At 45.8% G+C, this 22,872-nt stretch overlaps 1 long non-coding RNA gene across 2 annotated transcripts; it reads right to left on the bottom strand.

Moving 5' to 3' along the window:
* Positions 1 to 1,401: 1,401 nt before the first annotated feature.
* On the bottom strand, positions 1,402 to 13,221 carry LOC149351247 (uncharacterized). Of its 2 annotated transcripts, XR_016290557.1 has the most exons (4): positions 12,657 to 13,221; positions 10,549 to 10,875; positions 7,756 to 7,841; positions 1,402 to 7,676 (listed from the first exon to the last, which is right to left on the bottom strand). It is a non-coding gene; the product is annotated as an uncharacterized LOC149351247 (long non-coding RNA). The 2 variants fall into 2 exon arrangements; XR_016290558.1 differs by lacking the exon at positions 7,756 to 7,841 and having other exon boundaries at positions 12,657 to 13,215.
* Positions 13,222 to 22,872: the final 9,651 nt, after the last annotated feature.

The raw sequence follows: 22,872 nt of genomic DNA, 5'->3' as shown, positions 1-22,872 counted from the left end.
ATGTAACAAACTGTAGCTGTCTTTCAAAAATATCATTTTAGTGCATCAGCATCAGAACCCCTCCATGTTGGAATAATCCGTCGGTCTGAAGCCTCAGGTGACAGAGTGGAGGGAGTGAAATCCACCTTCACGAAATTGCAGGGAAGAGGGAAGAAGAGAGGGCGGGAGGAGGCGGTTGGCAAGCGGTTGCAAATCTGAGTCGAAGGGTGGAGAGAGTGGATGTGTCACTGATGGATGGGATTTCATCGGGTGAGTGGAGTGGGGGTGTCACGTAGTGATTGATGGTACCCATTCATACAGTCTGACCCTGTCAGCGGCTGCTCGGTCCGGCAGGAACATAATGCTAACTTTGGCTTATGGGGTTTAACGTCCCAAAGCGACTCGGGCTCTGAGGGGCGCCACAGTGGAGGAATCCAGTAATTTCGACCAACAGTGGCCCTTAACGTGCTCCGACATCGCACAGCATCTGGGCCTGTAGTGTGTCACCATCGGAATACAACTGCCGCAGCCGGGATCATACCAGCGTCTAATGGAATTTGTTTAATTTTGTCGTTACACTCACAGCAAGATTAGTCTTTCCCAAGTACAAGTTGTATTTAATGTCAGAGTCCAAAGAAGGGCAGCTTTCCAAAGCCACAGCTGGGCTTGTACGGCGTAATTAAGCAACATTAACATCCTTTAGAATCAACGTGTTTGTACTATGATTACACAATGGACACAGTATTTATTAAGGCAAACAATGGCAGCGTATATATGCCTGCAAATGTTTAAATCAAGAATAGTATCTGCTAGCTTATTAAAAATATATCATTTATAAAATAACCGTCCAACTTCTCAGAAGTACCAAATCTGTGGAGAAATACAAATTGCAGATTGCCAATATGCCTAGGAAAATACATTTTGGCTGTCAAGAAAGGATTAGGAGCACTTTATTATTACGCGAGGATTGTGGAAAGATGGGTCGGGTCACACCCAATAGTGCAAAACATGAACCCTTGGTAAAGATGCGAAGTTGTGGCGCCTATGCACTCATATGCTGTGCATAATGGGCTGCCTTGCATTACCATAACCTGTCCAGGTAGACTGCCACAAGTCAATAAAAATCTCCAATATATACAACCGCAGTTTTCAGTTAGGTACACATTTTATTTGCGACATTCTTAATCTAGCTGGCAGGCTATCGCCAGCCCGAGGTGAATGTGACGTGCAGGATGAAACGGGTGCCATATGTGGATACTGGAGTAAATGTGATGTGATGAGCCTTGGGAGCATTCCTCTTCACATGGCACCAGGCAGTCTTGCGGCCACATAATACGGCTGGCAGTGCTTCATTCTGTAACCTGTAATACTGCAGTTACTTGCATCATGGATGCAGTTTCTTGTGGGAAAAAATTAGAATGGTAAGTTTGGTGCATTTATTACATGGTGTGATCAGTTGAACTTTCCCCAGATTTTGATGATTGATGTAGGGAGAGAGAGAGAAAAACTTTATCATGGCAAGTGTGTTTAGACCCCCCTTGGGTCCCTGGACCACCGCACGGTCCCACTCTACGTCGTAACGTTCATGCGGTGTTTGTCCATGACGTCGGCACCCCGAAGCACCGCAGCAAGCTGCGATGGCGGGTCCGGAGACGAGAGCACGACCTCCCAGTCCTCCCAACTTGATAACGCGGGCTGTCCCTGCGGGGGAGGATCAGCAGGGCAGCCGAAAAGGATGTGGGAGAGTGTGGCGTGATGTAGGGAAAGCATTTATTATGCAAATGCATCCATTATTTAAGTAAATATGGTGTACAAGAACCTGGAATGGAAACAGAAATCAGCATCTGCAGGATTGAAACAAATTCGTAACAACTTTGCCGCAGCACCATACCCATGACTGCCAAACCACATTTTAGCCCCTAGCCTTTCACTCTACACTGTCCTTAATCTGTTCATTCCCAATGGGCCAGACATGAGGCCGTATGGCACTCGGGTATCCGTATCTGCCTATATGGACATGCCACGTTGTCTACTATACAGCTTTTTAAACACTTGTAGCAACAGTGTCAGTTTTCTCAGAAGCATGGAACTTTGTTACGATTAGTTTTATGACACACCCAGCACATTAACAGGCATTCTAGCCAAATTATAATTTCGTTGCAGTTGGGCTTTGAAGCATTTTTCATTAATGAGTAAAAAGGAAATGACATTAACTGGGCACTATATGTTTCATCTAAGCTGCCTTGTATTGAAGAAGCGTAGCTTGTTGGGCCAGTTGGTGCATGGTAAGTAGAACACCAGCGAAAAGGACGCATTCACAAGGAGGAGAAGCGTTGTCCTGTGCACTTCTCCTCTTTGTGAATGCGTCCTTTTCGCTGGTGTTCTGCATATCTAAGCTGCCTTCTCGACAAATAGGGGCATTTTAGAATTTCTAGGCAACAAAGTTGGCACAGTGTTCCCATCACACAACAGAAGGCTCATTGCTTGGAAGGCTGGTTGAGAGACACTGTGTAAGAGCCAAGCAAGTTCATTTATGAAGTGCTTTATCATGTGAGGGAAGGCTATTCACGGCTGTTTCTATCATGGCAAAATAAGTTCGTGTCACAAATTGCACCTGCAATGTTCTGAAAAATGAGTAATACTGTTTTTCTGTTGCAGCAGTATTCTCTTTGCAAAATAAGATGAATAGTAGTTTTGCGCTGCAGCTTTCAGTGTGCAAGATGACAGCTACGGCTTAGCCTTTTGTCAAGAATACTTTTTTCTCATATGCATTGCAGAACTGTAGAACCACATATTGTCAACTGTCCTAAAAGGCAAGGTGTGTTGCGGGGCGAGTTGGTTGGGGTACATCTTGAGAAAAACAGCGCTTGCAGACAAAGGACCAGAACGAGAAGGACACACAACTGCGCTGTTTTTTTTTCTTTGTGTCCTTCTTGTTCTGGTCCTTTGTCTGCAAGCGCTGTTTTTCTCAAGATGTCCTAAAAGGGCGGTGCACTGTGACAGCACGACGCAACAAAGAGGAATGCAGCATGGAGCGACACTTCATACTAATTTTATTGAAGAGCGCATGCCTCTCTCAGTGCATCACATGCAGACAAAATGAAATCAAGCAAGGATGACGAAGAAATAAAATTATAGTGAATGCAAGGCAGGTATGAACAAGAAAATGAGTGCACTAATTTCCCAAAGATGAAAAATGTTTGCCAATTGTCAGAAGTTCTCTGTTGAGCAGTGCCAGAGAGGGCGTACTCACACAAGCAGATTCTGAGTAGGGAATGAGGGGCCTGAAATATCTCAATTTCTTAATTGTCGTGTTTAACATTTGGGAGTGACACATGGGCTATGAGGGACACCATAATGGAGGTCTCTGGATTAATTTACACCACCTAGGGCCCTTTAAAGGCCTACTTGACCGAAATTTTTCAAACCGTAAAAAGGTTGTTTTTTCATAGTACACCCCCGTATTATGCTACCCACAAAACATTACGCTCCAGTTTCAAGCAGTTACGGTGAAAAAGGCACGCAAAAATCGGAGTTTTCAATACCGAAACTGGAAAAACGGGCGCCATTGCCGCCCGCCGGAAGTGACGCATGTTTGAGACTACTCCGGACGGGTTCGGAGCGTCTGCTCGTTGCGGCTCGAGCAAAGCGCTGGTAGCGGTAGCGCGTGCAGCACTTTGTGCGATAAATACTGGTTATATGTGAAAACCCACATCTTGAAACGGATGAAACGCCCTAGAAAAAGTTTTAAACGTGTTTTATTTGCTGTAGTAGACTAGAAAAGTCCTGGCTCAACCTCAGTGAAGATGATCGCGCCGCAATGCTTGTGAGCGCTGTTTGCCTGGCAGTATTCGATTACAGCTTGTGCAAAGTTCGGATATAGCGGAGAAAGGAAGCATATTCAAATGGAGGCCAAGTAGAAGTGTTTGTATAATAAAGTCGGCTTTTCTGAGCGGGCACACGCGTGCCAACAGCACATGTGCGCTCTGCTGTGCGTGCAATATGGTTTTTGTTGTCTTGATAAAAAAAAATGACCTGCCTTCTCCTTTTCCTTCTCATTTTTCTCCCCCGTCGAAAGGTATTCCTGCCTGTGCACAGAAATTTGGAACAGGTGCTGTGAACGCCAGTTAAATCAATAAAAACAGATGGATGTGTAAAAAGAGAGCTGAAGAGAATTAAGTGCTGCGTTAAGCGAAAGAATATGCCAGAAGCAAAATTTGTGTTGCAAAATAAATATATATTTTTCTCTTCGAGGACCGTGGCATCAGTGCGGTGCCGATGGTGGGCTGGTTTATCTTTGCGCGCCTCGGTCGGGCAAGCCACTGCGCGTTGCGAAATACGTGTCGATTCAAATGAACAAAAACTTATGCGTTGCGTTCATTACAGTATTTACCTAGAACCACTTAAAAGCCCGTGTACTGCAGGGACGGAAAGGTTTTTCTAATCTTTTCAAACCACACAGCTGGGCAGAACGACGTGGTTACCGAACCCCAGTCGACCGTATACGCGTGCACCGCGCAAATTACCGTAAGTGTCTCTAACCAAACATATAAATTTGATACTTATATGTTATGGATCACCAACTAGCCCGCACCCTTACCCTACTAAATAAAATCAAAATTCTTTGAAAAGATTATCATTCAAATAACATGCGTGCAGTTCTCTGGGGTCTTGGAGACGCGTCTCGAATGGTAACGCTGAAGCTTCCTGTAATCGATCTAAAGTGTGATGGCGTGAGGCAGTAAGAAAGTCGACGTTTTCAGTAACGCTTGTGTGGCCTTCCAGGATTCTCAGGCTGACCTGCAAATCTTCGAGGCAGCAGATACACTCGGCGCACGACGGCATTATTGCGCATTGGGCAGAGCTGTACCTGCAATAAACGGGTGTGCATATGTTGATTCCTTTTCAGACGAACCAGACCTCTCCTTAGACCTCTGCCTGGTGTAAATAACGTGCCGTCAAAAGGGCGTTGCTCGATGAGCAAAGCCGTCCACTTTAACTTCTGGACCGGCTTAGCTAGCTTGTGACAAGCGGTTCCCCCCTCCTCTTTATTCTCCCGATTAGAGACGCCTCGAAGCCTTCGGTTCGTGGCATGCTTTGCCGATCGGGCCAGAAAGACGTAGGTGCTCTGATGCATGATGTAGACCGGGACAGGTCTATTGACAAAGCCCAACCCACAAAAGGGGTTAGCGCGAGGCAGAAGCGTCAGTCACCCACCATTATCTTTTTTGAAGAAGAGAGGGGAATTCGCGTTAAAACCTGAGCTCCAGACAGCTGACAGCAGCTTTCGAGATCGGGGGTGAAGGGCAGTGGACGAGAGGTATACATGGTACTTTCCGCATTCCTCGTATTCCCTTCCGCGGCCATGCACTTCGTCTACATGATGCCAGCAGTTTATTTTTCTCGGATACCATCGAGCTTCGCGGTGAAAACAGCCAGAAACGCGCCAGAAGAAGAGCTTACAAGGCGCGCGCACTCACTTCAGAACGCCTGAAACTGGCGAGCCGGCGATGCCGGTGTCTCAAATGTGCGTCATTTCCGGTCAGGTTTGTTAGTTGTTCAGCACACCGCTAGGGGTCTGCGTCGTCTGCTACAGAGGTTTTTAAACGCTTCTAACTGAAATTCTAGACACTTCACAGCCCTAATATTAAATATAAATATTGATAATAACATGCACACTATATCGAGGGCAAAATTAGCCGAAGTAAAGTTTCGGTCAAGTAGGCCTTTAATGCACGCTGACTTTGCACAGCACATGGCCATCTTTGTATTTTGCCTCCACTGAAATGTGGAGGCACCACAGCCTTCAATCAAACCCACAGCCTTCGGGTAAGCAGTATAAGAATGCCAGAGCCACTGAGGCGCCGTGGCGGGATGAGTTCTCCATTCCTAGGAGGAAAGTTTCGGGAAAAAGGAATGACTAGAAAAGAAATACCTAGTGTACCCTCAATGGTGCTGCTTGATATGGGATGTGATGGCGCACCTTTCTCATGACGATGTGGGCTTCAAGAAAATTAGCAAATGGCATTCCTCTTCCCTGCTGTGTCTTGAGCTTGCTATGCTAAAGCACTTTGTCAGAATAGCCCGCCAACTAGCTCATAACATAATTCGTACTCATCGTCAACTGCATCGACTTCAAAAAAAAGATTGAGGCCATCCTTATGTATCCTGTAATCTTTATGTATCCTGTAATCTTTATGTATCCTGTAATCTTTATGTATCCTGATCTTTATGTACTCTGTAATCTTTATATAATCTGCATGTAATCCGCCCATCCCTCATGTAATGCCCCACAACCGGGGCCTTTGAGGTAATAAATAAATAAATAAATAAATAAATAATCCCTCACCTGAAATCTGCCAGCTTCAGCTGGCAGGGCCTACAAACGCCAGCACAGTCGGATGCTACTTTCTGGCTGCTCTGCATCTGGCACGAGTGTAGCTCCATTATAGTAACAGCATGCATGTGCTTGCACATGCGTTGCATGGTCAACACGTACATGTGTACATGTTGTGGCAAGCCTCGCACTGCTCACAATGAAGCTCGCAGCCACTGCACGATTTGCTAGTTCTTTCCACTGTGTGCTTGAAGTTCACCAAACTTTGTGACTTTACATGCCACTGGCCATCTCCCACTCTCTCAGTACTGGACTTAGAAAGCTCAATCCCCACTTTATGCTTCCTAAATAGGGCAGATTTGCGGTGGTCTGCTCCTCCTTTGACACCTGTTGTAAAGTTTTTCCGATGTGAAATTGAAGAGTACTTTGATTAATGTATCCAATCACCCATTTACCTTGCCACCAAAGTGAGAGTACTTCAGTGCCTTGACTCCAAGTGATTATTTGTTGTTAATCCAATGTACTGCCGATAGCAGTAAGCCCACTGACATGCCCTCTTTGCGTATGTTTTCTCAAAATTTCTGACGAAGCCAAAGGCAATTAAGCTGATGCTCTTTGGAGTGGATACCAAGAAGTGCAGGAAGCAACTGTTGAGACTCAGTCTCATCTGTCCACTTCATCAGAGTGTGCAGCATGTCCCTTGTTGTACTCCTGCAGTCCTTGTTTGTGACTGTATTCAGGTGCGTGCTCCAGTTGTGTAGCACCTGCCAGCTGCAAAGCAGTCGACTCCTCAAGGGACCCATCACCTGCTCCCATGCACTGCCATAAACAGGGGCATCATCAGACATAAATGCCTGACATGGTATTGTGTTTTTTTCTTTGATGGCCTCGAAAAACCTCACCACAGTGCCCGTGTTCACCCTTTTTGAAATCAAGTAGGCACACGGGATACCAAAGGCATCTTGAGAAATTGTGAGCAGGGTTGTCAGTTGGAGTTAGTACTTATTTATGCCATGGGTGGAGTCAGTGCACAGTTTCGCTGCCCCCAATTCATAAAGGAGCTCTCGTTGTGGGAACGTCATTAATGCTCGCTCAAAGTCACCATCATGACTGTTGGGGTCACCCTTCTTCCTGTAATACAACAGTGGCGACTCATTTTCTGCCCTCCTTTCTTCGACCCATAATTAAACACTCTTAAAATTGTCTGCATCTCTCTGCTCTGTTTTGCCAATCCTAAACTTATCTGCAATGTTACGGAGGTCCTTAGTGGTCACAAGTTGCATCCGTGGGCTTGATCCACTTGTACCTGCTCGGATGTTGTGCACAATGGTTTTTTCTGGCACTCCTTCTGCTAACCGGCCTGAAAATGGTACAGAAAAAAACTGTTAACATCTCTGGTGGTTCATCTGCCTACAGCCATGTAATAAAGTGACAAATACTTCTGGTCGGATTCCTTCGTCTTCCACTTTGTTCCTTTTCACAGGTGACACACAGTTCATCTTACTTTCATTTCACTTTTGTGGCACTGCAAAGCACACAACAAAATGGTTGTTTCAAAGCCAGATGGGCTTTATTTTTATGAGCTTGAGTGTTTAAACTTGCATACTGCAATGCAAAACAGGGAAGTTATATACAGCGTGTTATAAATGCGGAATATAACAGCACTGAAAATGTGGACAAGAAAAGAATAAGGACATGTGCTTCTCATCCTGTCCCATTTCATTCTGCATATTCAAAAAATGCACCGATTCGCCTGACAGCAACCTTTAAAGGAGTAGACACACCAAATTTTTGAACGCGAACTTTGTTTCTTTGGACTTGTGCACAAGACAATAGTGTGCACGAGTCACAATGTAGAATTCACTTACGCCAGGTGAATAATTTCTAAGTGAATATTTTTCTCATGCTGTTTCAGTTTCAACACCTGAATGACTGCTGCTAAGTCAGAGACAATTGGAGGGCATGCCAGTCATACATAAACTGAAATATAAATGCTGCTTGTTCATTTTTTTTTTTTTGCTATTTCAACTCTTGTGCAGGCTTGTGTTTTATGTTAGTGGTTTTTGAGGAAAGGAAATGGTGCAGTAACTGCCTCAACCATGCCATGAAGGAAAGAAGGAGTGAAAGAAGCAAGAGAGAAAGAGGTGCTGTAGTGGAGGGCTCCGTAATAATTTCGACCGCCTGGGGATCTTTGGGCACTGACACTGCGCAGCACGTGGGCACCTCTTGCCTCCATCGAAACTCAGCTGCCGCAGCCGGGTTCTAACCCGGGTACTCCAGCTTAGTAGCTGAACACTCAAACCACAGCCGTTCCTGCGAGCGTTACTGATGAAGTGCCAAAACAGCCAAATAATTCTAATTAATGAAAGTTCACTGCAGACGATCTGTCTTATGAGAAAAAACATGGCCTTTATACAACCATTAGACTGGTGGCGTTGCTTTGATCAGCAACAAAATGCCTACGCTTTTGACAGGCAGCCAAAAAAAGAGGCTAGCATCGAGTGCAACTGTCAGTCATTCAAGACACGTTTCATAGAGCTCAAGCCGACTTCTTACGGATGAAGTTCAACGTCAGCCGATTGAGCGACAGACCTAGGATAGTCAATGAAACCAGCAGAAAAACAAAAGAACAGACATTGGAGTAGTTCAGTGCTAAACGACATTCCTAATTATGTTCAGTTCGAAAGACTGGACCCCTTCCACAAAGCATCTCTAAACTAAACGGCATGAAGTTCGTACAGACTGTGCTGTGCATGCAATGTGCCGTGGATCAATTGTTTTTCACCCTTCGATGCGACCAAGTAGGCTCAAGTGAATTGCACTACAGTCAGATACAACTCGAGAACGAAGTGGCAGATGGCCCTTAAAGGGTCAGTCTACTCACCGAGATGAGTGTATAAATAATGGCATATTCTGGTAGTTGGCACCCTATAACATCAATAGCGAGGGGTCTGCGCCCGGTTTAGGCAGGAATTTATATTTTATTTCGGCGTTAAAAGTCGCGTAAAAAAGCATGGTGGCGACCCCAAACGTTCATTTTGTTCAAGAAAGTGGTAGTCTTTTTTTTGTAGAAGCATAAGTGAATATACTACGTACCATTTGTATGCCCCAATGTCAGAGAAACGTACGTTTTGTTCTAGTAAACTGTAGAAGGCGTGCCGCTCGCTTTTTCTGTGAATCACATGAATATTTATAGTTACACGTACGCAAAACGCAGGCACATTCCAAATTTTACTTCAGCGTATGCTAGCAGAGACGCAAAAATAAACTCAGCCTATAGTGGCGCCATCTGGTCGTCAGGACGGGAACCATTGCTGTAAACAAACCGACTGTCCACTTAAGCCTAGGAGCGGCAGAATCGTCACTCTAATTATTAAAATAAAGCAAATTTATCTCTTATATGTTTTCTTCTAGGCGAGGTGAGACGAAGCGAAAGACAGGCGCCCCATTTATGGCCAGTGAACGCACTGAAAAAGGCAGCAAAAACGAGAATTCAGTCCGAAGCGAGAGGTCCGGCTTCGACAGGCGCCGCCATGTTTGTCGCCGCGCGGAGGAAATCCAGATGGTTGCCAGATGAGACTACCATCTCATACAGATGTGTTCCCACATTAATAAATTATATTTTAAAATGTTCTACTGCACTCCTTGGCACCACAGCTGGCTAAACGGTAATTTGAGTAAAGAGCTATCGGTTGCCGCAAAGAAAATATGGTCGATAAAATTCAGTAGACTGACCCTTTAAAGAAGACCCCCCCAGTCAATGGCGTCAGCTGATTTTCATCAGTTAACCCAATTAAAGCCATAACTAATCCCCTTTCATCTGCCACCCTCCTGCAGTGCTACCCCCTAGGATTAACCATGACATCATGAGAATCGGTCGACGCCATTGGATGGCAGGCTTCCTTTGAGGGGCATTGGCCACTGGGTTCTTAAGCTGTGCCCTACTATAACTTCTTCCGCCCCCTCGTTTTGTGGGACATGCCTTCTCCCACTTTACAATAGGCATTTTCGTGTTGTCCCACCTCTTTTGTGCCGTAGATGCATCGCAGAATAAAAATCATTGAAATGATCACTCGAGTTAATGAGCAATATCTTCCCCCTAAAATACATTTCTATTGCACTTTCGTCTCCCATTTATGAAAGGTTGGTGGAGTGTAGCTTCTAAACGTTTTCACATTCTGGTACAGTCAACACAGCATGCACAAATGCTTTGTACAAGAGGAGTGGCTAACCTGCAAGCCCTCTGGCATCATCCTGGGACAGCCTTTGGTGGCAGGCCTCATTGAAGTGTCCGTAGTGTTTCTTTTGAAACACTACATATACCTTGCCCTCTTTCTCCATGACCTCTAGAGTAGCAAAGCAGTGTTTGCTGATTTTGCAGCTTCCTTGCCCCTTTTCCTGCCTTTGGCGCTGTTCTATAGGAAGCTCTTCGTACGAGCCGGAATGGTGGCAGTGCAGGTAGCGTTTAAAAACCCTTGGTGCACATTCCTTCTTTCCTGTAGAAGCTATAAAATGGCAGCAAGTTTTGCTTTCTTCTCCGTCTTTCCAGGCGCAAAATCCTGAAACGGAAAGATTGTAAACATAACTAAGCACTCCACATAGTATTAGTTAATTATTAGTGTGAAAGCACAATTCCGAACGGTAAACCCCGAGCAAGATCCTGCGATGTGTATGTGGGTTTGTGCCAAGAGCATAGCAACGGCGACATAGCAACCACAGCCTCACAGCAGCATTGCAACATAGTTATGACACGATGCCAACATATGATGTTAAGTCCATGACCACTCATGACTAAAAAGAAATTTTAAAAAATTGAGGCGTGAACAAAGGTGGGCTCCATTTTGATAAAAACGTGTACACAATGATAGCACATGAATAACGGCATAAGGCATCCTTAGAAAGCCAACAGTAAAGTAACAAGACAAGGCAATGTTCATGAAATTCTGCTTTTGCACGTTTATAACATTTCGGCAAAACTTCTCTGTCAATTTTTTGTGTATCACACTACTTTCATTTTTTGAAAAGCAAGGCCAAATTAAAGTTTGTACTTTTTACATACACTAATGAAAAATGCATGTGCTATGGAGTGGGCACATATGCAGTACTCGCACTACTACTGGCGCTCTGCCTCTGCCAAGTGCGCATGACAATCACAGATTTAGCTTCACATTTTTAGCCTTTTGCCTGCAGTGCAGAACTGCATTTCCCAGCTTTTTTATTGTTAAAAATTTATCAGTCATTCGCTTACTGGTTTTTCCTGCTATAGTGCATGGGGAACAATTTTTGGAGAAAATTATTAAGTTCAGGTTAAGTTATTACACGGACTGTTACATGGAAGTATTTCAATTTTACTACACCCTGCAAAAACTCATTCCTGCACAGCAACCTTTTACATGGCCCTGTCCTTTGACCACACATTCAGGTCAGCGCTGTTGACTTCTAAAGGCAGAACAATGCTGGGCATTCTTCCTACACACTTCTGCATGTTGCGATTGCCATGGCTTCAGCGCTGCTAAGCCAGTGCATGCCGCGACAATGTTGTGTGTCCTGTCGAGACATTGCAGATGCCTGCAACAAAGCATAAGCAAGGCCTGTAGCAGCGAGTCTGCTGCAAGGACCAGTTTTTTTCCTGCAGTGGCCACTTTAAATATGAAAGAGAGTGCACTGCTTGTCACTTTGCTTATGGAGGAGCTAGGACACCAAAAAAAAAATTCTGCAGACACACATAAGACTGCTTACCAGCGAGAATGCCAAAGCATTAAAGTGCACAGTCATTCTATGTTGCAGAATGACGAGTCATGAGTGCAAGGCATGACTACGCAACTTTGTACAAACTCTGCACACCTTATGTTACTAGTAAAGTGCTGAGTCATGCTACACTTCAGAATGATTAGGAGTCAAAACTATGACTACCTAAACTTTGTACAAACTATACACCTTACATTACAAATAAGTGCAAAATGACTATGACAAGTCATGGCTTTCAAAGGTTATAGTACGTTACGTTTCACATTTCACTCGAATGCCCGCAAAGGCTACCTCTGCAGATCTGTCGCACTAGACCAAGCCCATTGAAATCTTCATGGTTCCTTTAAAAAACGTGCATGTCATCGCTAAGTTTTTGTGCACAAAACCACGTGCAAGTTTCCCCAGGTGAGTGTAAGCCCGTAAATAAAAAAAAAAAAGAACGCGCTTTGTGTTTACAAACTTAAAATGCGCGCACTCGAAAAGTCAATAAACTGCAACTTTTCAATCGGTAATCTAAGCGCGCGACTGCATCCCGCTTTGGCCCTTTATTGCTTTAATCACAGCGTGCGTGCATGCAGACTTCGTTTCTTACCTTTATTAGAGTCGAAGACTAGATTCTCCACCTCTTCCTCGAAGTCGTGGTGCCGTCGCAGGTCACGAAGGGCGACAAAATGCTTCGGACGTAAGTCGCACAAGAACGGCCGTGCCTTACTACATGTTGTTGTTGTGACTGAGAGAAGGATGCATGGGCCTGCCTACTGGCTGGAGCCGAGCCACCACCGCTGCCGCGTGCAGATAGAGGAGAGATCAGAGGAAAGAGAACAAGAAAAGACGCGTCGCAGCAACAACCGCGTCCTTCCCCACGAATATCCTTGATGGGTGTTTTTAAATTACTAGTATTGAAGAACGCCTTGTCGCAAACCGCTGAAGCAACGCCATCGCACGTGTCCGTCTCCATGCTCAAGGCAAAAAAATAAAAAAAAACAAGCGAGCAAGAAATGCACCTTGGGATACCTTGGGATATTGAGCAAGGATTTTCAAGAAGAGTTGAGATTTTCCCTGTCGGTTGAAGCGCAGTGTTCCCCAAAAGTCCCCACAGAGTGACGTAGAGTAGAGCAGTGACGTCTGTTCTCGGTTGGCCAATCGCAACGAGGATCACCTTCCTCTGAATACGCCCTCCGCTTGGTGCGGCCCGTCGCGTCGCGCCTCAATGGCTGGGGAAGCGCGTATTGGGAGAAGTTGAAGTTTCCGCCGCTATTCTCCGCGGGGGCGCCACCACTCCGTGACAAGCCGCCGACGCGGAAGGAGTGCGCTGGCTGTGCTGGCGCGTGTTTTCGCTGTAACTACTCTGCATGACCGCGTGGTTCTGCTAGTTCTGCGTGCTTTTCATCGGTGCCTGCGTCAACAGCGTCCAAAGCGCATGCGAAACCATGCCATGCAACTGCTGCGTGCCGCTGTGCAACGCAAACGCAAGAAAAGATCCGAAGTTCGGTTACCATGAGTTCCCGCAGAAGCAATGTCCGGAGTTGATTTGAGAGAGAGAGAGAAGACCGCAGTCACACCGAGGACCTCTGCAAAGCCTTTATAACCAAACTAATGCGACCACTGCTGACCGATTTGGTAGAAAACATCAACCTTACGGTGGAAAAAATCATACTTGCTCATAAACCGCTTTCGAGGAAAGTTCTTCGCTTGTAAAATAGGCTTGAATTCCTTCGGTGCATCACGTGGCTTCAAAATAAAACGAAAAACATTGGCTGAGCCTGCTGGCGTCTGGTTGAACTGGCTGTCTTTTGTTGTTTATTTTACAACTGTTTGTTTCAGCAGTATATTTACGAGGGTAATCCCAAAAGTGAGTTCTCCAAAGGGCTGCGGCCGCCGAGAAACTATGTGCGTGGCTGCTCGCTATACTGCTGTGTTCATTGTTCCCCGTCTTCCAAACAAGCCATGACTCAGCGCGAAAGGGACTGTCAGACATGGCCCGGCAACCATTTGAAATGGAGCTCCCGTTTGTCACTACCGCCAGGAGCGAAGTTCACGCAAATGGCGTTCAACCAATCGAAAATTATCGCCAGTTGACGGAAGTGTACGGAGAGTCTTGCATGGATGTTAAAAACTTCCCCAAGTGGTGTAGGAAGTTCGCAACTGGTCGCACTTAAATTTACGACGAAGAAAGAAGCGGGAGGCCGTCAATTTTTGATGAAACAGTCGCGAAGGCCGAATAAATGATGCAGCAATAACGGAGGATCACACTCGACGAACTCTGCATTTTGGTTCCTGGCGTTTCTAGAAGCACTATTCATAAGGAGTTTAACAGCAAAGTTGAAATATCGGAAGGTGTGCGCAAGACAGGTTGCGCGAATGCTCACAGACGACCATCAACAACAATGCGTTGACTCCTCCTGCGAATTTCTTCCGCGTTCTGGAGATGAAACGGAGATATTTGCATTCTATTGTTACGGGTGATGAAACCTAGACATTCCACTTCACGCCTGAGACCAAACAAGAATCACGTGAGTGGCGGCGCTCATCTTCGCCCAAGCCGCGAAAATTCAAGCGAACACAGTCTGCCGGCAAAGTCATGGCAAAACTCAGGAAAAACTCAGGGGGGCGATTCAAGATCGCAGAAGAGGAACAACGCCCCACGTTGCCTGTCAAACCATCGCTCTCCTAGAACAGCTTGTATAGGACGTCATCATGCAGCCACTCACCCTACAGTCCGGACTTGGCACTAATTGACTACCACTTCTTTCCAAAGCTAAAAGAACACCACGCTGGAAGGCGCTTCACTGATGATGACGAAGTGAAAGATGCGGTCAAACGCTTCCTCAACGGCATAGCGGCGAGCTGGTATGACATGGGCACACAAAAACTGCCCCAGCGTCTGTGAAAATGCATAGACTCCAACGGCGATTATGTGGAAAAGTAGAATGATGGTGTCCCTTTTAAGGTTTGGTTTATGGGTGTTTAACGTCCCAAAGCGACCGAGGCTATGAGGGACGCCGTAGTGAAGGGCTCCGGAAATTTCGACTACCTGGGGTTCTTTAACGTGCACTGACAACGCACAGCACGCGGGTCTCTAGAATTTCGCCTTCATCGAAATTCAGCCGCCGCGGCCGGGATCGAACCCGCGTCTTTCGGGTCAGCAGCCGAGCGCCGTAACTGCTGAGCCACCGCGTCGGAGTGTGTTCCTTTTGAGTGATTTGTAATTTGCTTAAAATAAAAATGTCTTTCGATTGATAAAAAAAACTGCAGTCCTTAATTTTGGGATGACCCTCGTACGGGGTGGTACCCACTTGAAACTATTTCCAGCGAAAACGGAGCAACAGGCTGAATTATAATGCTGGACGTTACGACCTCAAACGTAAGTTTACAAAAAGTGCATGTTGAATAAGTGGCCCGAAACCTTGTCCCGAGTTCAAGATTGTAATATGTAATAAGTTATTACAGTGGTTGAAACGCCTGTCACCGAATGGGTGACCGCTCGGCGAAGCGCACTTCTGCCTCGATTCTCGCTGTAAACGCTCAGGCGATTTGGAAAAGCGCAGTGATGGTGACATGCCGCTATCACGCTATCAATAGCAAACTTGCACGTGGCATCACCATAATCTGTGAAACGCAGCTTGTAAATGCTAAAATTATAAAGCGCCTACCGCGCGGACGCCTAAACGAAAGCACTGCTTCGGCCGCTGCGCGCAGCTCTCCGCCCGGACTCGTCCCGGAGCGGTGGCGCCGCAGCGGTGGCGATGAGAACTAAGCGCGATACGGCTCTTTCGGGCGACGCGACGGGCCGCACCCAGTGCGCTCTCCATTGAGCGGCCGTGGTAGAGACCTCCACGAAACAGCTGTGCAGACGACATAAATTTGTAGGCAAACATTTGAGCGTAGTGTTGTGTTTCGCTTGCAGCTATTTTGTTCCGCCTGCGAAATCTTTATGGCGAATTTAAAAGAACAGAGAGTGTGTTTGAAGTTTTGTTTCCTGCTTGAGAAATCGGCAGCGGAAGCTTACCAAATGTTGCAACAGGCTTTTAAAGAGGATGCTATGAGCCGCACACAAGTTTTTGAGTGATTTGGGTGCTTCAAACGTGGTGAGATGAGTGTCGAAGACCATGCTCGTCCTGGGCGTCCTTCAACGTCTCGAAACGATGAAAACGTTGAAAAAATCCGTCAAGAAATGAACAAAGATCATCGATCGACCAAATTTCAAAAGAGGCAGGGGTGAGTTGGAGTTCCTGTCAGCGAATTTTGACTGAGCAGTTGCAAATGAGACGCGTTTCCGCTAAATTTCTTCCTCACATTCTCACACAGGATCAAAAGAACATTCGATTAAATTTGAGTAGGGATTTATAAAAAGAGATTGAAAGTGGTCCAAAGTTCTTGACCAAAGTCATTACAGGTGATGAGAGTTGGTGTTAAGGGTATGACTTAGAAACTAAGCAAGCGTCAAGCCAGTGGAAGTCTCCCAACTCTCCGAGACCAAAAAAAAATCAGGGCAGTTGAAGTCGAATGTGAAGACAATGATCATTGTCTTTTGTGATGTTCGTGGAATTGTGCACCAAGAATTTGTTCCCCCTGGCCAGACTGTTAACCAGCACTTTTATTTGGAAGTTTTAAGACGTCTGCGAGAGGATGTGCGGAGGAAACGCCCGGAACTTTGGCGATCAGGTGACTGGTTCCTTCATCACGACAACGCCCCCGCACACACGGCCTTACGAGTGACCCACTATTTTGCCTCTTGGGGATGGACTGTCGTTCCCCACCCTCCATATTCACCAGACCTAGCCCCGTGCGACTCTTTCTCTTTCCGAGAATGAAGAAAAGTCTAAAAGGGAAGCGTTTTGGTGATGGGGAGGCCGTACAAACAGCTTCGCAAAGGGCACTGCACGATATCAAAGTTGAAGAGTTCCAGAGACGCTTCAAAGAGTGGGACAAAGGACTTGACAAGTGCATCGCATTTCATGGAGAGTACTTTAAAGGTGACTGAAGGAATTTTGTGCAAGAGTTAATAAATAAAGTTTTTATACAAAAAAATCCGGTTTCTTTTGGGTCCCCCCTCGTATATACGTACCAAAAACCTGGTTAATCACTATTTTCTAGTTTGCAAAAAAATTAAAGAAATAAAACAAAATCACCAGGCCACCAGCGCAGGTGCTGCGACTTTTAGAGCTAGCCGATCGTTTAACCCCACCTGAGACTGGAGAGCGGATAGCTACTTTAGAAACGCTTTCTGACGGCCTAAATCTTGCGAAAGAAATCCTGCTTTGGCATCAATTCGTTAGTCAAGAACTGAGAGATCTATGTTAAATTGAATTCAGCGGAAAAATACAGACAAGGGACAAAGAGAGACACACTGAGACGTTCACGAGCGCTAACTACCAACTGTTTATTCATGCTGAAGTACAGGGGATATATAGGAAGGAAATGAAGAGCATGCGCGTAGCGAGGTACAGATAATGCACATCCGTCAAGCAAACGAGTTAATCAAAAAACGAATCTAAAAAAGCACATTCAGATGAGTATATGTGTACCGACGTGTCACTGACACAACGTTCGGACAGCTTTCTGATATAATAAGCTTCTAAAACGAGCCTTGCCTTATCATTACCGCTCTTGCCAAGAATCGTGGTCTTCTCTAATCCCGCCCTACATTTACACGAAGCAAGGTGCCGCACAAGATTCACATTCGTGTCGTTATTTTCTATGTTTTTGGCATGCTCCCGTAGCCGGTCATTAATACAGCGGCCAGTTTGGCCAACGTATGAAGCCCCACATGAGAGGGGGATGCAGTACACCACACCTATTGCACATTTGGCGTAGGCGAACCCATGTTTTTTGTTGCAGCCCCTGCCGGAACAACCAGTAATGCGAGGGCATAGCTTGGACAGCTTGTTTGGAGCTGAGAATACCAAGGGCACGTGGTGCCTGCCAGCCACTTTTTTGAGGTTGTGAGAGAGTTGGTGTACATAAGGGACCACCACCGGCTTAGAAGAAGGGGTTTCATGTCTTTTCTGGGCGCCTTTATGCTTCTGCAGGAGGGTTTCGGCAACAGCTGAAATGACCGGGCCAGGGAAGCCTGCTACTGAAAGTCGCGAAACCTGATCGTTCAAACTCTGTAGCATTTTATGTGGGCAGGATTTTCGAAGCGCAGATTCCAGGCAAAGCGACGCAATAGCTCGCTTTACCACCTTGGAATGAGCGGAATCAAAGCTGAGCAACTCTTTGTTGGCTCGGGGGGAGTACATCCAGCAGGTATGGTCTCGGCAGAACGTGAGCTTAAGGTCTAAAAAACGCAAAGTCTGACTTTCAGGTAGTTCATGGGTAAAAACTAAACCTTTCCCCAGTTGATTAAAAGTAGATAAAACCAGTGAAACAATATGGTCGAGGGATGTAAAGTTCCCTGACCTTAAAATAATTAAAAAGTCATCAACATATCTAAAAACTTTAAAAACTGGCCCCCCTTGAAAAGTCCGTGCAAGAAGGCGGTCAATTGAAGATAAAAATATGTCACATAAAATGGGAGCTACACATGAGCCGATACAAATGCCCTTACGCTGCAGAAAAAACTCGTTGTCATGAGAGATAAAAGTTACCTGCAGGTAGTATTCTAGTAATTTTAAAAAATTGTCGACCGAGATACCAGCTGAGTTCTGGAAAGCCACAGCCCCCGAGCCTTCAATGCTTTCTCTGACCGAAGCTAACAGCTCAGCATGTGGAACAGAATAGAACAAGTCTTGGATGTCAATGGAAAAGGCTAAATCCATCCGATCGTTATTCTGCACAAAATCGGCAACTTCTTGTGACTTCTTTATCAGAAAGGGGTCATCAACAGGAATGTGCTTAAGCTTGCTGAGCAAAAAACGACTGACGTTGTGTTGCCATGAACCCTTCTCGCTAACAATGGCCCTGAATGGCATATCCGGTTTGTGCGTTTTTGCCGCGAAAAAAATATCCAAGGAATTCTTTGAGCTGGCATTGATGGCAGTTGCCAGAAAAGACAACTGTAGGCTGCTACAAAAAGCAATGAATTTAGTTTTCACCCTGGTTTGGCTTCGTTTGACAGGCATACAATTTTTGTGAACCGCTTGGAGAGCTTTTTCTTTAAAAAGGCCGTTCGGCATGACAACAAACATGCCTTCTTTGTCAGATTGCAATAAGCTTAAACCATGGTCCTTAAAATATTTAACAACGGAAAAGACATCAATGGAACCAGTCTTACAGTACATGGGATGTTTAGCACACCTTTTTAAGCAGTCCACGCCATCCAGTAGGCAACGTTCCTGGTCTTCGTTTATCGCCTTTGAGGCTATAGTCCTGTTGATGGCGAGGAGTTCATGGGCGGGCACCTCAGGTTGAATGCCGAATTTGGGGCCTTTTTCCAGGACGCGTGAAATCCTTTCAGGGATTTCACGCGTCTGTCCCTTGTCTGTATTTCTGCGCTGAATTCAATTTAACATGCTTCACCAACTAGCCCGGCAGCTTGCTCTCCTGAACTGCATTTCTAGTACAGCGGGCCCATCTTTTTGTGTGTCACCTGCTTCCCCTTCACGCATCGATCTTCTTGTTCAGCACATCGTCAGCACAACATGTCAAGCACGTCAGTTAGCCTTCTGCCTCCGGAAAGGGGTCACGCCAGACATTGTGAGTGCTCTTTTTGGTCCCGTGAAGCCGTCATGGGGCCATGTGAAGCGTCTTGTTAAGATTATGCGGTCAGAATTGTGGCGACAGATCCGGCTTTACCAAGACTGGCTGAGGGTTTTGTGCCAAAGCTTGTTCCCTGTGGGTGTGGAAGATAACAAGCTAATGGACTCGAAGCTTCAAGCATCGAACCTTATTGAACAGCGATGGAGAGCTGTCCTAGGCCATCTTCTAACCACCCACTCCAAGAAAAGGCCGAACCACGAGAAGGAGCGTGTGGTCTTCACCGGTGGGGCAAGCCTCCCTGAAAGGATTTCACGCGTCCTGGAAAAAGGCCCCAAATTCGGCATTCAACCTGAGGTGCCCGCCCATGAACTCCTAGCCATCAACAGGACTATAGCCTCAAAGGCGATAAACGAAGACCAGGAACGTTGCCTACTGGATGGCGTGGACTGCTTAAAAAGGTGTGCTAAACATCCCATGTACTGTAAGACTGGTTCCATTGATGTCTTTTCCGTTGTTAAATATTTTAAGGACCATGGTTTAAGCTTATTGCAACCTGACAAAGAAGGCATGTTTGTTGTCATGCCGAACGGCCTTTTTAAAGAAAAAGCGCTCCAAGCGGTTCACAAAAATTGTATGCCTGTCAAACGAAGCCAAACCAGGGTGAAAACTAAATTCATTGCTTTTTGTAGCAGCCTACAGTTGTCTTTTCTGGCAACTGCCATCAATGCCAGCTCAAAGAATTCCTTGGATATTTTTTTCGCGGCAAAAACGCACAAACCGGATATGCCATTCAGGGCCATTGTTAGCGAGAAGGGTTCATGGCAACACAACGTCAGTCGTTTTTTGCTCAGCAAGCTTAAGCACATTCCTGTTGATGACCCCTTTCTGATAAAGAAGTCACAAGAAGTTGCCGATTTTGTGCAGAATAACGATCGGATGGATTTAGCCTTTTCCATTGACATCCAAGACTTGTTCTATTCTGTTCCACATGCTGAGCTGTTAGCTTCGGTCAGAGAAAGCATTGAAGGCTCGGGGGCTGTGGCTTTCCAGAACTCAGCTGGTATCTCGGTAGACAATTTTTTAAAATTACTAGAATACTACCTGCAGGTAACTTTTATCTCTCATGACAACGAGTTTTTTCTGCAGCGTAAGGGCATTTGTATCGGCTCATGTGTAGCTCCCATTTTATGTGACATATTTTTATCTTCAATTGACCGCCTTCTTGCACGGACTTTTCAAGGGGGGCCAGTTTTTAAAGTTTTTAGATATGTTGATGACTTTTTAATTATTTTAAGGTCAGGGAACTTTACATCCCTTGACCATATTGTTTCACTGGTTTTATCTACTTTTAATCAACTGGGGAAAGGTTTAGTTTTTACCCATGAACTACCTGAAAGTCAGACTTTGCGTTTTTTAGACCTTAAGCTCACGTTCTGCCGAGACCATACCTGCTGGATGTACTCCCCCCGAGCCAACAAAGAGTTGCTCAGCTTTGATTCCGCTCATTCCAAGGTGGTAAAGCGAGCTATTGCGTCGCTTTGCCTGGAATCTGCGCTTCGAAAATCCTGCCCACATAAAATGCTACAGAGTTTGAACGATCAGGTTTCGCGACTTTCAGTAGCAGGCTTCCCTGGCCCGGTCATTTCAGCTGTTGCCGAAACCCTCCTGCAGAAGCATAAAGGCGCCCAGAAAAGACATGAAACCCCTTCTTCTAAGCCGGTGGTGGTCCCTTATGTACACCAACTCTCTCACAACCTCAAAAAAGTGGCTGGCAGGCACCACGTGCCCTTGGTATTCTCAGCTCCAAACAAGCTGTCCAAGCTATGCCCTCGCATTACTGGTTGTTCCGGCAGGGGCTGCAACAAAAAACATGGGTTCGCCTACGCCAAATGTGCAATAGGTGTGGTGTACTGCATCCCCCTCTCATGTGGGGCTTCATACGTTGGCCAAACTGGCCGCTGTATTAATGACCGGCTACGGGAGCATGCCAAAAACATAGAAAATAACGACACGAATGTGAATCTTGTGCGGCACCTTGCTTCGTGTAAATGTAGGGCGGGATTAGAGAAGACCACGATTCTTGGCAAGAGCGGTAATGATAAGGCAAGGCTCGTTTTAGAAGCTTATTATATCAGAAAGCTGTCCGAACGTTGTGTCAGTGACACGTCGGTACACATATACTCATCTGAATGTGCTTTTTTAGATTCGTTTTTTGATTAACTCGTTTGCTTGACGGATGTGCATTATCTGTACCTCGCTACGCGCATGCTCTTCATTTCCTTCCTATATATCCCCTGTACTTCAGCATGAATAAACAGTTGGTAGTTAGCGCTCGTGAACGTCTCAGTGTGTCTCTCTTTGTCCCTTGTCTGTATTTTTGCGCTGAATTCAATTTAACATGCTTCACCAACTAGCCCGGCAGCTTGCTCTCCTGAGAGATCTATACTCCGAAGTAACTGCTAAAGCCCGGAGCTTGCAGTATTGTCTGCATTATACTCAACGCTCGACGTTATCATATGCTTTGGGAGGATCTCCAGAAACATGGCGCAGTGTATTGGATTCTGTGCCGAAGAAGCTGCATGATGCTGTCCGTCGCACTTCTAACACCTCGTTCTGAAACCTATTTGGCTAAGATGTAAGAAATATTTCTCCGAAATGAAAGGAACAACGCAGCCGTGCAGCACCATTTCTATGAATACAAGAAGCTAGGTTGATTAACTTGGCCTGGTGTTGTCTTAATCGCATCCTTAACCTTGTTTATTTACAAGTGGTGTTAGGTTCGTAAGTCTGACTGTAAGCATTTTCTCCTAGGCGGGTTTCCAGCGCATTACACCCGCCTGCACCCTGCTTTCTACCATATCCGTGATGGATTGCCGTTAGGTGCCTCTATTACGAACACTGAATTTTTATTAACGCCTGCTAGCCCCTGGAGAATGCTTATTCCTTTCTTCTCAGTCCGTACCATCGATAAACCAGCAGGACCGGACATTAAGTGTCCTTTAAACTTGTTGCGATTAATAAAAGAGCGCTGGTGACCGCAGAATCACGATATCAAAGACCCCAAGGCGATCGCTTCTTGTGGCATAGTGAGGAGTCGACTAAGAAATTCCAGCGACACCAGTACTGAAAAGTGTTGTCTCTAATTCTGAGCAAGACTGGCCACGGGC

The sequence above is a fragment of the Amblyomma mixtum genome, chromosome 3 (genome assembly GCF_055824585.1).
Source record: "Amblyomma mixtum isolate Tamu chromosome 3, ASM5582458v1, whole genome shotgun sequence".
In the NCBI taxonomy this organism is placed as follows: Eukaryota; Metazoa; Arthropoda; class Arachnida; order Ixodida; family Ixodidae; genus Amblyomma; species Amblyomma mixtum.
Note: the sequence above shows the minus strand (reverse complement) of the source record. Positions and strands in the feature narration are given on the sequence as shown.